Raw genomic sequence first — 13,786 nt, forward strand, 5'->3', positions numbered from 1 at the left:
AGTCTGCCTCCTTTTATTATTTTTTGCAGTAGCTTAAGATAGACTTGAATACAGAATTGTACAAACAGAAGTTCAGTATGAATTTTGTCTGACAATATTTTAATTTTTTTTTCCAGTTACACCTAGTAGAACTTGTAAGACATAAAAATTAATCAGAATCAATGGTGCAAAACTTGCTTAACTAATTGCTTAACTAATATCACATTGTAGTTCATGGGTGTACAATCAATGAATATACAGATGATATAGTACATCCAAAAACTTGGCTTGTGTAGTTATTATACCAGAGCAGAAAAGAAAGATACTCACCCTATCCTGGGCTCACTTACAAAACTCTAGCACAGCAGATCTCCAGAAGAGATACGTTCCTCCTGCTAGCCAGCACTTAAATGGGTCTAGGAGAGGTGGAGCCAGGCTTCACCCCTTCCAGCAGCACAGGTGAATTGCCTTCACCTGTGCTCCTGTGGCTGAGTCATTGCTCGCCTCAGGTGATCAATCAGAGGTTCAGGCTGTGATTCAGCAGTTCCCATACAATGAGTTTAACTGTCTTTTTTCTTCTCAGTACATTTGTGTATTATATTGGTGTTATATTATTATTATTGTGGAATGCAAACAATGTGATGAGCAATGAAAAAAAAACAATTAAAAAATAGGGGAAGATTTTGGTTTTTAAAATGTTTTCATGATTCTTTACAATCATTTTTAAATTTTCGGAGGTTGAATAACAGTTTGAAATTAAACACTGTAGTACGCTTGAAGACTGGCAACTGAAACATAGCTGATGAATAACAAATATCTGTGCCAATGTCCAAAATATTAGGTATATTCTAAAGTATAGCTTTAATGCTCGGATTTAAATTCTGAATTATGTGCAATAGGAAAATTGCTAACAAAAGATGATAGATAAGAAAGGAAGTCAGTTGTAATTTATACATAAACTCAAAGGTAACTGCAATTACACTTTCAAGCATGCATGACAGTCATACTTCATCTTTTCAAGAATGACAAAAATGCACAACTGTTCAGTTATGATATAGCAATATTTATTCTGTGTGTCATTGAACTTGCAACTCACTAAAATGATTGTCATAAAAGTCTATCCTAACGGCATGATATTTGCATAGGCATGGTGTTATTACATTTAGTGAGTTCACATGGGAACAGACTCTTTAACAGGCTCTGTTGAGATAGGATAAGGGGAAATAATGTCAAACTAAAAGAGGAAAAATTTAGAATGTAAGGAAGATTTTTTACATTAAGGATGGTGAGGCACTGAAACAAGTTGCCCAGAGAGGTGGTGGGTGCCCTGTCATTGAAGATATTCAAGGACAGGCTGGAAGGGGCTCTGACCAAACTGTTGTAGCTGTATATGTCCGTGTTCATTACGGGGGAACTGATCTTTAAGAATCTCTTTCAACTCAAGCAATTCTGTGGTTCTATGATATGTTTTAATTAATCATTTCTTTTAAAGCATGTGAATGAGGAATTTGGTGTGGGGTATTACTGCCTACTTTGACCGCAGCACTCTAAATCAGATTGACTCTACATAAGTGAAAAAAGATTATTTTACACTCACACATAACCAGGAAGAATTTCCAGAGTGCTGAGTAGATACACTGGGACAGGTGGATGGAAGATCAGAAAACAGTGTCAACATTTTACAGGCTGGCCCAGTTCTGTGACCAGTGGGGCAGAGGGATTTTGGAAAAAGGGAACAGGGGACCCCAAAATAATTAAAAACAGCAGCAACGATCTGAGGAGAAACAAACTAATTTACTAAATGTAGTATTGGAATGCAAGATAACACACTATAATACAATGTAATCAGAATTGAAGCTAATAAATCAAATATAATGAGAGAGAGAATGTCTGAAAGGAGGATAGGCCTCACCACAACGCTGAAGTGAGATGTGCAGTCCAGTTGAGCAGCAGGGAGACAAGAGGAGAGCTGACGAAGAAGAGCAGATGAAAAAAGAGAGCATCAGATGACCTTGCCAGGAGTTATATCTCCTCTCTGTGACTGCAAAGTCCCCTGGGGAATGTAGTTCTCTTTTGTACAGGTACCCAGAACTTGAGCATTAACAGTTAAACTCCCAGTGCCCCACATGATGTTATGATATGGAATACCAAAAACCAAGAATCACAAAACCATGACAAACAGAAACTTTCTGATGTGAATAAGGAGCAAGGAAGTGGCGAGCAAAGAGTGGGTGCATAGTCACTGAGGTGACAAATAAAACCACATTTTTCCTGCGGACTCCAAGGAAATAGTATGGACTTTAATGAGAACAGTTCTGAGAGTATGGTAAGGGTAGAGTTGTCAATAAACTCATTCTGTCTTATGCAGTGCATTTTAGAAGAAGCTCTCTTTTAAAAAAAGTATGAGTAAACCCTTGTTTGTTTGTTTGTTTGTTTTTAAAAAAGGCTGTTGTGCTCTCATGAGAACTTAAAAGCTCTGTCTTTGCAGTCTTTTCAAGGTGTTTTCCTTAAGTTTGCACATTGTGGCTTTATAGTAACATATCCTGCCAGTTGGCATGTAGAAATTTACATTTCTTTGAAAGCTGTATAAAGTAAACAGATTAAGAAGCTTCTGGAATGAAGGCTGAATGAATGATGGATTAATGAATGAAGATTTCAAATTTTGTGTTTCTGCTTTGTAAGGAAAAACAATTTTTCTCTACAAAAACACGAGATAAAGTGAATTTTTCTTAGCCAATTGTCTAAAATATTTACTTAAATTATTTCTCATATAAATAGTGGAAGTGTTAGAACATCAATGTCTCTGATAGATTCATAAGGAGAAAATTTGTGAACAAAAGGGAGGAAAACATTGAATAGCATTTCAATTCTAAGGGCTATAAAAAGTTAAATAATATATCTTCACAGAATCACAGAATCACAGAATCACAAGGTTGGAAACGACCTGCAAGATCATCCAATCCAACCACCATCTTTTTACTTTTTCTTCAGTTTTTAGAAATAGTGAGTTCCTTTCTGGATATTCAACATTAAAAGCTATTGTTAAAACATTTTAATACTATTTTGATAAATAGGAAATAATTTCAGTGAATAAGGAATTATAACTGACAGTCTGAGTTGATAGTTTTATGAGGCTAATTTTCAAAACAAAAGATTTTTATTTTTTAATGTGGTAGAAATTACTAAGTGAAGAAAAGTAGGTATTTGTGTGCCCAAAGTAAAGAAAAAAATTACTGAGATGATATACCTTTTGCCTTCTTTACATTTAAAAAGATATTTACGCTACAAGCAGGAAATTATTTTTTAGCTCATCATTTCTGTCTTTTATATAGCCAATAGTAATCAAATCAAATTTTTTTTTACTGAGCTTGTGATATTTCTATACAAAAAATGCAGTTAGACATGACTAGAAATAGGGATAGAAAAAAGTTCATCTCTTTAGCTCTCAACCTCTAACTGAGATAATTTAAGGTACTTGAACCTTAGCATTACTCCCTTAGACTGTATCATTCCTTACGAACATCATAAAGCTTTCATCCACCAATCAGATTTGTTTATAAAGTCATTCTTTATCATAGTTTTCTTCACAATAGCATTTTAATGGAAGTGTATTTAATGGAAGTGTATCAGTGTATTTTCATGAAAATTATCTGCTTGATTTAATCTCCATAAATTCTTTAATCTTACTTATTCAAAGGCAATTCACTTGACTAGTATTAGGCTTGATTATTTAATAAGTTCTAAATTACACTGTAATTTTCAATTTACATATATATATATAATATATCAGGACTACTCCAAAAGTAATGCCTCCTGTTTCAAGGCAAAGCTGGATGTGGCTCTGGGCTGAAAGGCCTGGTCTAGTGGTTGATGACTCTACCCATGGCATGGGGAGCAGAAACTAGATGATCTCTGAGGTCCTTTTCAACCCAGGCCCTTCTATGATACTATGATATGATTCTATGTTAGTATGTTGGCACATAACATCAACACAGTGTGGTGGCAGTAGAGGCTGAACCTTCCTGTGAATATTCCCTTTGATTTTGTTGCTGTGCAACAGATGGCAGCAGAGAGGCAGTCTGACAAAATGGTGTCTGCAATGAAAGTGGATATGAAGCAAAGGGTGGATGAAATTCAACTCCTCTATGTGAAAAAAAATTTGTACCCTTTGACATTCATCCATACTTTCTGAACATTTACAGAGATCAAGCAGCGAATGTGAGCACAGTGAGCTGGTGGGTGGTATGCTTCAGCAGTGGTGACAGTGACATGAAATACAGGCCATCTTCCAAATGGCGTTGCAGATTTTTATGAACATGGAATGCAGGTTCTTTTTAATCACTAGGAAAAATGCGTAGCTAATGGTGGTGACTACATTGAAAAATAGTGTTTTGTAGCTGAGAATTGGCTGTATTGATTAGCATTGTTGTGCTCTTTGCATTTCTTTTTCTATTCCATGGGAATGGATAGAAGGCATTACTTTCAGAGGTATGTACTCATGCTTGCTTTATGCTTTTACGTAACACCCTATCAGGACAAGATGGAGCTTTGGAAATTTCTTTACATTGAAGAAGAGCTGCTAAAGAGCAAACCACTAGTGTTTATATATTCTTTTATCTTCAGGAGATAAGTAATTTCAATTATGTTTTTTAATAATTTAGTTTGCTTCAGCCATGAAATCTACAGAATTCCTGAACAGTATTTTTTATTTGCATAGTTGACACAGTACTTCAGATTTAATTCAGTGCTGACAAACTTCTTTCAAAATGCAAAGATACATTTCTTAGCATGGAATAAAAAATTTGTGAACAGTGAAATTTGTAGACTTCTCTTTGCACTCCCTGTTTTATTTGTAAATGGATCTGGATTAGCCACATTTTAAATTAAAGCTTTTGAACATGTTAAAAATAAGGGCAAAAAATTGCACAGTCTCATTGATATCTTTTTTTGTGGCACATCAGATTTACTGTGGGCTGTTTTATTTCTGAGGTGTGAAATTGCTTTGTCTTTTTTTTCTTTTCTTAATTGAATTTGTTAGCTTATTTTGCAGCACAGACACCCATGTCTGTCTTGATTTAAGACTTCTGTACTTCTAAATGACAATCTGGGTTTTTACTGGCACATCATCTTCAGTAAGTTTTCAATCTGCAAAGCCATATGTCTTAAAACTATAGTTTCCTAATTTGTTATTGAGTTACATGATAGTACAGTGACCTTCACACGTGATGCCTATTTAAAGAAACAAACCAGCAAAATGGAAAGTATCAATGAGCTAAAGTAACTGCATTTTTCCACCAAACATTTTTAATGACAGTTCTGTATTATTGTAGTTTCTTCTGTTTTTAGCATGTGAAGGAATGATAACTTCTAAAGTTAGCAGTTTACCAGCTTGTCAAATTTGTCAAACTTGTCAGAAATTAGGGCTGTAGTATATTATCTGTCTTTTTATAAAACAAATTACAATGGCAACCTTATTGAAATGCAATTTTTCTTAGAATGTATGACTTGATATAGTTTATTTTATTTGAACCATTGTATATTTACTTTTGCTGTAATAGACCAGGCTAGTTTAATAAACTCTGTGGCCGTAAAGTACTACTAGCTGTTTTCACGACAACTACTTTTCTACATTAATAAATCTAGGGAGAGGAAAATATGAATAATCCTTGTTAATTTCATAAACTGTGACCTGGCAATAGTTCTTCTTAGAACAACTACTTTTCTGTGCTAGAAAATGTTAAGAATTTTTATATTAAGTTTTAAACAGAGAATTGCCTTTTGGTTTTAAAACATGGGAAATTCTTAAAAACAATAATAACTTGTACTTTATTATTTGTACTGTAGCTTGCTTTAGCTCACAGTGAACAACATGGATCTGTCTGTGCTAAGACATGCAGACAATGCTCAGATATTTAGAATTTGATAGTCCAAGCAGTGCTACCAGTTTCTGAATCTCAATATTATGTCATTTAATTAAAGTCCATGGAAAATTGAAATACCTTGTAGTTACAGTTTTTCTATCTGTCAGTGCCCTATTTGTGAAGAAAGTTTACTGAAAGCCAACTAATCGCATTGCATCGGGCAAAAACCCAAAAGTAGCCCGTGAGGTTCACTGCTTCAGAGCTGTCCCAGCCAGAACCACAGTGACTGACCATGAGATACAAGAGGGCTTCAGTCAGTTCCTTTATCAAGGGAACTGAGATAACAGAGCAGCCTGGCAGCTCTCACGAGAGCAGCTGATGTGGTGTGGGCATTGCCAGGGCGACAAATCCACATGCATACCCCTTGCCTTGGAAAAAGCTTCTGGGAGTAAAGTGAGAAGGCAGTGAGTGTGCAGCACCCACAGCATACTGCAGTAGCAGGTGTGGTAGCTTGTGCAGCAGGCCACAAAAAAAAAACATGGGGACAGTTGAAAGGCAGTCCCAGCTCAGCATCATGGGCCTGCCAACCCTCCCTGACCACCTCACTTCCCCAGGTGCTGCAATTGAAGGGGAGGTAAGTGAGGAGGCACAGGAAGGTTTGCCTAAGGCATTGCCAAGGACAAGTCAGTTGACTGTGTCTCCCGACTACTGACTGCCCTGCCACTGCTAAGAAAGACAAAAGGATTATTGTTACGGGTGATTCCCTCCTCATGGCAACAGAGGGCCCTGTGTGCACACCACACCTGACTCACTGAGAGGTGTGCTGCCTCCCTTGGGCCCGGGTCAAGAGCATAACTAGAAAACTCCCAGACCTGGTTTACTCCTCTGATACACTCCATTACTGGTAGTTCAGGCAGGAAATGATGCAGTATCTCAGAAGCCTGCGAGCTATCAAGAAAGGCTTCAGGGTTTTAGGACAGTTGGTTGAGAGAGAGCAGCACAACTGATACTTTCTTCTATCCCTTCTGAAGCAGCAAGGGACACAGAGTGGGCTAGGAAAACCCAGGTAATGAATAAGTGTCTGAGAGGCTGGTGCCAACACAGGAACTCTGGGTTTTTTAATCATGGGATGATTTACTTTCCTCCTGGTCTAATGGCTGCAGATGGGTGTTACTTTTCTCTAAGAGTAAGATGGATCGTAGCCAAGAGCTAACAGGGCTCATTGAGAGGGCTTTAAACTAAGTAGGAAGGGGGAAGGATATGCAATGAGGCTTGCTAGGACTGAGCAAGTAGTCTGGGATTTTATTCTAGATCCAATCAGGGAAGAGAGTCGAGTGTGGTGGAACAGAGAGTGTGGTGTGACAGCTGGGGGATGCTGTCACACCAGGAGATAGTGGGGAAAAAAACCTCTGAACTGTCCTATAGGATCTTCTGGGAACTCCTCAGAGGAGGTAGTGTTGCTGACCTCCTGTCTGAAACCTTCTCATCTCCCTCTAGGAAGCAGTGGGGGAGAACTTCAGATTTCTTTTGGAGATTCGAAGGAGGGCTCTTCTAGAAGGGTAGTGTGCCAGAAAGCCCAGCTGAAGTGCCTTTACATGAATACACCCCTCTACTTGGCTCTTGTGAGGCCCCATCTGGAGTACTGCATCCAGGCCTGGGGCCCCCAGTACAGGAAGGATGTGGAGCTCTTGGAGCGGGTCCAGAGGAGGGCCACTAAGATGATCAGAGGGCTGAAGCACCTCCTCCAGTTGAGGGAAGTGTGATTGTTTGGCTTGGAGAAAAGAAGAGAAAAGAAGGCTCCAGAGAGACCTCATTGTGGCCCTCAAGTACTTCAAGAGATTGTATAAAAAGGAGGGGGAACAACTATTTACGAGGGTGGATAGTGATAGGACAAGGGGGGATGGTTTTAGACTGAGATAGGGGAGATTTAGGTTAGACATTAGGAGGAAGTTTTTCACTCAGAGGGTGGTGACACATTGGAACAGGTTGCCCAAGGAGGCTGTGGATGCCCCATCTCTGGCGGCATTCAAGGCCGGGCTGGATGTGGCTCTGGGCACCTGGCCTAGTGGTTGGCAACGCTGCATGTAGGTTGAAACTAGATGGTCATTGTGGTCCTTTTGAACCCAGGCGATTGTATGATTCTATGATGTTGAAACTGTAGTTTGAATAGTGAGGTGACAGAACTTTATTCCACGTTTTTAGTTTGCCATACTCTAAGGTGTATTGCTAAGCATAAACTTGGAGAAGTTACTTTGAGACTGTGAGTAGGAGGACAACCAAACAGTAAAAATTCCATGAGTGGAAGAATGTATGTGAATAAAATGATTGATGTATCTGTTAGCCTGTCAAAATATTAGATTTATAAAGGATCTTAGCGTATGTTACAGTTCTGAGCCTACGAAATGGAGAATGTTTGCAAGTGCCTTTGAATGAATTGAATGCAGGAGGTGTTTAGTATTCCTTAGCTACAGTTCTTTGCTTCGCAGTGCAAGGGTCATTATTCTCAATGCAGGAAAACATCATTCAAACTTAATTATAAGCATGTAAGTAATCTCAGTGACATATATCGACTCTGTAAAGAACCTTTAATGTATGAATAATTTTGATTATACTGCAGATGGAGCAATAATTTCATTTATGCTAAATGGTATTTTGTGGTGAAGAACTTCAGTGTTGATGTTATTAGTTATATTTGTTTTGTAAGCTGCAGAATTTCAGAGCTAAAACTTACTGATGTGGTGAGGGGAAGGACTGATATGCAAAGCCTTTCCTATCTAGTTCCACTTACAGTAGCTTATTCTGAGGCATTCAACCAGTGACATTCCACATAAATCAATCACTTTTGTGTTTAATACTGTTTGTCATTTTCACTAATGGCCTAGAGTATAGGATGGGTCTCTAAAATACAGAGCAAAGGTGATCAGTGTGTTTGAGTGGGACTGCTATTCACAGAGATGTGGACAGGCTAGAGAAATAAGCTAATAGGAACCACCTGAAGTCCTGCAAGCTGTAGACAAATAATCCTGTGCACCAGTACAGCTGTTGAGCAACTGTCTAGGAAGCAACTCTGCAGAAAAGGAGCTGAGGATTCTGGTGAACCATAGTTTGAACATGAACCAAGAATATAACCTGATGGCAAGAAACACCACGAGTCCGGGGATGTATTAGAAGAACGAGTTGAAAGAGGGGTGATCATTTTCTTGCGTTTGGAATTTCTGAGACCACACATGATGGGCTGTGTGCAGTTTGGAGTTCCTCCATACAAGAAAGGAACTAATGCATTTGAGTGAATCCAGCAGAAGTCATAACCAAACTCGCTGGGCTCTGGAATACAGAACATACTAGTAAAGTCTGAGGGAGATGAGTCTCTTGACCCTAGATAAAAGAGAGGTAAAGAAAACCTTTCTGCTGTCTACATCTACCCGGTTGGAGAATAGAGAGAAGATTATGTTGGAGGTACAGCATTATAGAGTGGGAGGCATACTCAAATACTAGAACAAATTCAATTGAGTTTGTACAGCCATATGTTGGAAATGTTCAGGTCTAGGATTCTATGATTCCATGACTTGACTGAAAATGTTGCAGGGTAGTCTGACCTAGTTAGACATGCACTGAGCAGGGTTGCTTCCCGTCTGAATTATTCTGAGTTCATCAAAAGTATCACCTTTATACTTCCAGTGGTCCAGAGTTGAATATCAAGGGCAACATGGAGCAAAATTTCAGATTTTTTTTTTTTGTTTCTTTTTTATTTGTTAAGCAATATGCAGCAGATGGGATTATCAGAGCTAACATTTAGTTGACTTTTATTAGTAACAAGCTATTGATAACATGCCAGCAACAAGTTAGCAGTGACACATTGAAATTTCAAATCATTCTGTGTTTTTCTTCTTATGCTGTCAGGCAGACATTTCCAAAATATATTATTGTACAAAATGTCCTATTTGCACCATAAATAGCAAATATGGATCTGCCAGAAGACTTGTGGAGTCTGTATTCAAACGTTAAGGAGCTTGATCCGTAAGGTGTGTTTTGTTTTTAAGGATAGATAGTGTTTATAAAAAAACATAGGGACTCCAGACAACAACATACATTTTATTACATTTGTTTTATCTGTTTTCTGTTGTTACCTCTTTAAAATTCCTATTTAAATATTTGTCCAGCCACCTAAGAGGATATTGTGTTAGATTACAGTACTGAAGAAATTATATAAAAAAATATCACTAATAAGTATTTGTCAAATAATGCAGGATGTTATGATCTTAACACTCAGAGGAAACATAGAAATAGCTTTGAGGAGAATACTCAGGAAAAAAAAAAAAAAAGCTTTAAAAATATAACATTTCAAGACATTGCAGTACATTGCAGTATTTATTTATGTTTGATTTTAGAGGGATGGTTTAATGTTTACTCAACTGGAAACCTAATAAGAACATTGTACATACTGCATGGAGTTTTAAGTGACATATGCTATAAAAAGGTCTTGAGACTTACTTGGAATGTAAAATCAGTGCCATTTACTTGGAATATGGGATGACTATACAGCTATGACTAAAACAGATGCCAGTCCATTAATTGTATTTTTTCCCAATTGTTTGGAAAGCTGTAATTGTTTTATGCTTTTTACATTGTGGATTATCATTAAATAAATAAATAAATAAATAAATAAATAAATAAATAAATAAATAAATGGAATATTCAGTATGAAAATACAATATAGTGCATACATACCTAAAAATATTTGTATTCCCAAGCCACTGATAACAGAAGTGAGAAGATGTCTCACAACCTTGCTGAAAAGTCACTGATCATTGAGAGTCTCTGGGACTGTTTCTAAGTTATAATTCTCACATTTTTTTTTATCATATCAGGGCATCTCTGTAAAAAAAAATAGTGTGCATCTTTTACATTTTGAAATATAGACAGAGAGCATATTTTGTGACGTTTACAATTTTCTCTTGTTTTTTACTTTACCTCTTTAAGCCATTCTAGCAACAGCCAAAAGTGAGAAAGACTGAAACACAATACAAACACAAATGAGAGTCCCCAGATGATCTTTCTTTCAAGCAGAATGGAAAATCTGATCTTTATGTACAAGACCAATCTGCAACTAATATATTTTTGTTAAAAATGTCACAGAGCCTCTTTTTTTTTTTTCTTCTTCTTTTTTTTTCTTTCCCCTAAGGACATTTAGCTGTTATTATGACTCATGGTTTCTGTTTCTTTTTTCACCTTTTCAGTGATTTATGACAAAATTCATAGATCACTTTTCACCTTTCTGGTTTTTTTAAGATGTTTTTTTGAGTGTAATAATCAGCACCTAGCACAGTATGCTGCTTTTTTATAAGTTCTCCTTAATACAGCTGTGACAGGGCAAGTTACAGTACTACTCCATCAAGAAACAGTAGGAGAACAGGAGAGTAAGAGCATTTCAAGAACTAGCATATGGGCAACAGAATAATTAAAAGGAAATAGAGAAGACAACTGCTGGTAGTAAAATGCTGTGAAATCTACAGGAAAATAGTTAAGCAAGTAGTTTACTGTGCATTAATCACAATCTGATGACTCCTTTATCATCTGGAACTTTCATCTTTCTTCTTAAATGCCACTTAAAAAGGTTAATATGGCAGAATTCTGTATAGTTTCCAGAGAATGCTACTTTCCATTCTCACCTGAATGATCTTTCTTACATTACATTAGATGCATATATTTTTAATATGTCTTTAAAGTTTATTCTAGTTCCAGAGACCCTAATATTCAGCAGCAACAGTAGCATCACATCATGATAATAGTTAGTATGTTTCAAAATGCTACCTAACTACTGTGGTATGACTTTTTCTTCAGTGGATCGGTGATGGTTTGTCTGTCAGGTCAGCAGATCTACATCTCAGTTTGCCAAGTGAAGAATATATCAATTAGTAATCCCACCTTATCTCACTGATCTGTAGGCAATGCCTACAGAGGTAGTTTGGAGCAAATAGACTTTTAACATAAAAAGGATTGGTGGAAACCTAAAATCAGTTAGGTTAAATCTGTGACAGTGCATTATGTAATCGCAATGCAACTACAAATATCACACTAACAAAGTATTATAAGGTGAGTGAATTTTAGAGTATTATCTTGGCATTCAAAAAAAAAAAAAATAAAAATCCATCCAAGATAGGTTAATTTTGTAGCATTAAGGTCAAAGCCTTTGAATCTGCAAAGTAGCATAAAATTGAATACCTGACCTTTGTGCATGTCTTTGGCAAGACTAGAGGTATATGTCCCTGCATTGTTTGTTTTCACAAAAGGCTGTTCAAGAGTGGTTAAATGCACAGTACAAACAAACAAAAACTACACAACAAGAAACCACAGCAGAATGCATAGGTTTCATGCACAGTAAAGTATTAAAAGTTGAGGGCTAAACTCATTGTATTGAAGTTCTACTTCAGGGGTTATGAGAAAGTATGGCATGACATAACCTGCAATTGCATTATCTTCTTTTCCCAGTACTTTAGAATTTAGCAGAGGTCTTTTAGAGTAGAAAGAAGATCCACTAGTCCTTTTCTGGGGACATTTCTGGGAACAGGGAATAGTACGTTAAAACATCTGAAGTGTAGCATGATTGAAGTACATAGACCATGGTGGAGTACAAGGAAATAACACTGGAGAGAGTGACAGAGTTGAAACTAAAGCGGGGAGCTCTAGTAGGAAGAACAGAGGAAGAGAAAATAAAGAAAACTAAAATGACAGACAAATCATTCTTAGGCATTAGGCTATGACTGAGAAAGCAAGCAGAAATCCCACTCTCTAGAAACTCAGTGAACAAGACTCTTGAACCCACTCATTGCTATGTTTTCTGGAATAGACAGTGACTAGTAGTCTTAAAATGGCCCGTCCTGAGAAATTATGCATTTATATTTATTGTTTTCATTCTTCTTTGATATACAATGCACATCATTTACAATAGGGTTGTGGTCAATGGCTCTGTATTCTAGTGGAGAACGGAGACAAGTGGTGTCTTTCAGTGGCTTATCTTGGGACAGGTGCTCTTTAATATCTTTAACAACAATATGGACAGTGAGATAGGGTGTCTCTTCAACAACGCTGCTGATGACACTAAGCTGCATGATGCAGCTGATATGACAACGGATGTCATCTAAAGGCTTAAGAAATTGACCTATGGGAACATAATGAGGTTCAGCAAGGCCAAGTGCAAGGTGTTTCCCCTTGATTGGATCGATCCCAGATATGTGTGTGCACTGCCTCATGAGACTGAGCGTGTACAAGTCTATAGGGCTGGATGGCGTGCATTCTGAAGGAGCTGGCTGAGGTGGTTGCGGAGCCACTCTCCATCATATTTGAAAAGTCGTGGCTGTCAGCTGAGGTCCCAGATGACTGGAGGAAGGGTCACGTCACTCCCATTTATAAGAAAGGGAGCAAGGAGGACCGGGGGAACTACAGGCCAGTGAGTCTCATCTCTATGCCTGGGAAGATCCTCCTGGACAACATGCCTGATCACATGAGGAATGAGCGTGTGATCTGAGACAGCCAGCATGGTTTCACCAGGGGAAGGTCATGCTTAACCAATCTGGTGGCCTTCTATGATGGAGTGACAGCGTTGGTGGACAAGGGAAAGGCGACCAATGTCATTTACCTGGATTTGAGCAAGGCCTTTGACATGGACCCCCCCACATCATTATCTCCAGATTGGAAGGATGTGGCTTTGATGGGTGGACCACTCAATGGATAAGAAACTGGTTGAAAGGCCATAGACAGAGGGTGGTCATCAGAGGTTCTATGTCCAAGTGGAGGCCGGTAACATGTGGCTTCCCCGAGGGGTCTGTCTTGGGACCGGTGCTCTTTAAGATCTTTATCAATGACATCGATGATGAAATCAAGTGCACCCTCAGCAAGTTTGCTGATGACACCAAGCTGAGTGGTGCGGTTGACATGATGGAAGGAAG

At 37.9% G+C, this 13,786-nt stretch overlaps 1 protein-coding gene across 1 annotated transcript in view; it reads left to right on the forward strand.

The window, feature by feature from the left end:
• Positions 1–13,786, forward strand: part of KLHL1 (kelch like family member 1) — a 240,216-nt gene that overhangs the window by 97,955 nt on the left and 128,475 nt on the right. The window lies entirely within an intron of this gene.

Source organism: Tympanuchus pallidicinctus, unplaced genomic scaffold (genome assembly GCF_026119805.1).
Source record: "Tympanuchus pallidicinctus isolate F22 unplaced genomic scaffold, pur_lepc_1.0 scaffold6, whole genome shotgun sequence".
NCBI lineage: Eukaryota > Metazoa > Chordata > Aves > Galliformes > Phasianidae > Tympanuchus > Tympanuchus pallidicinctus.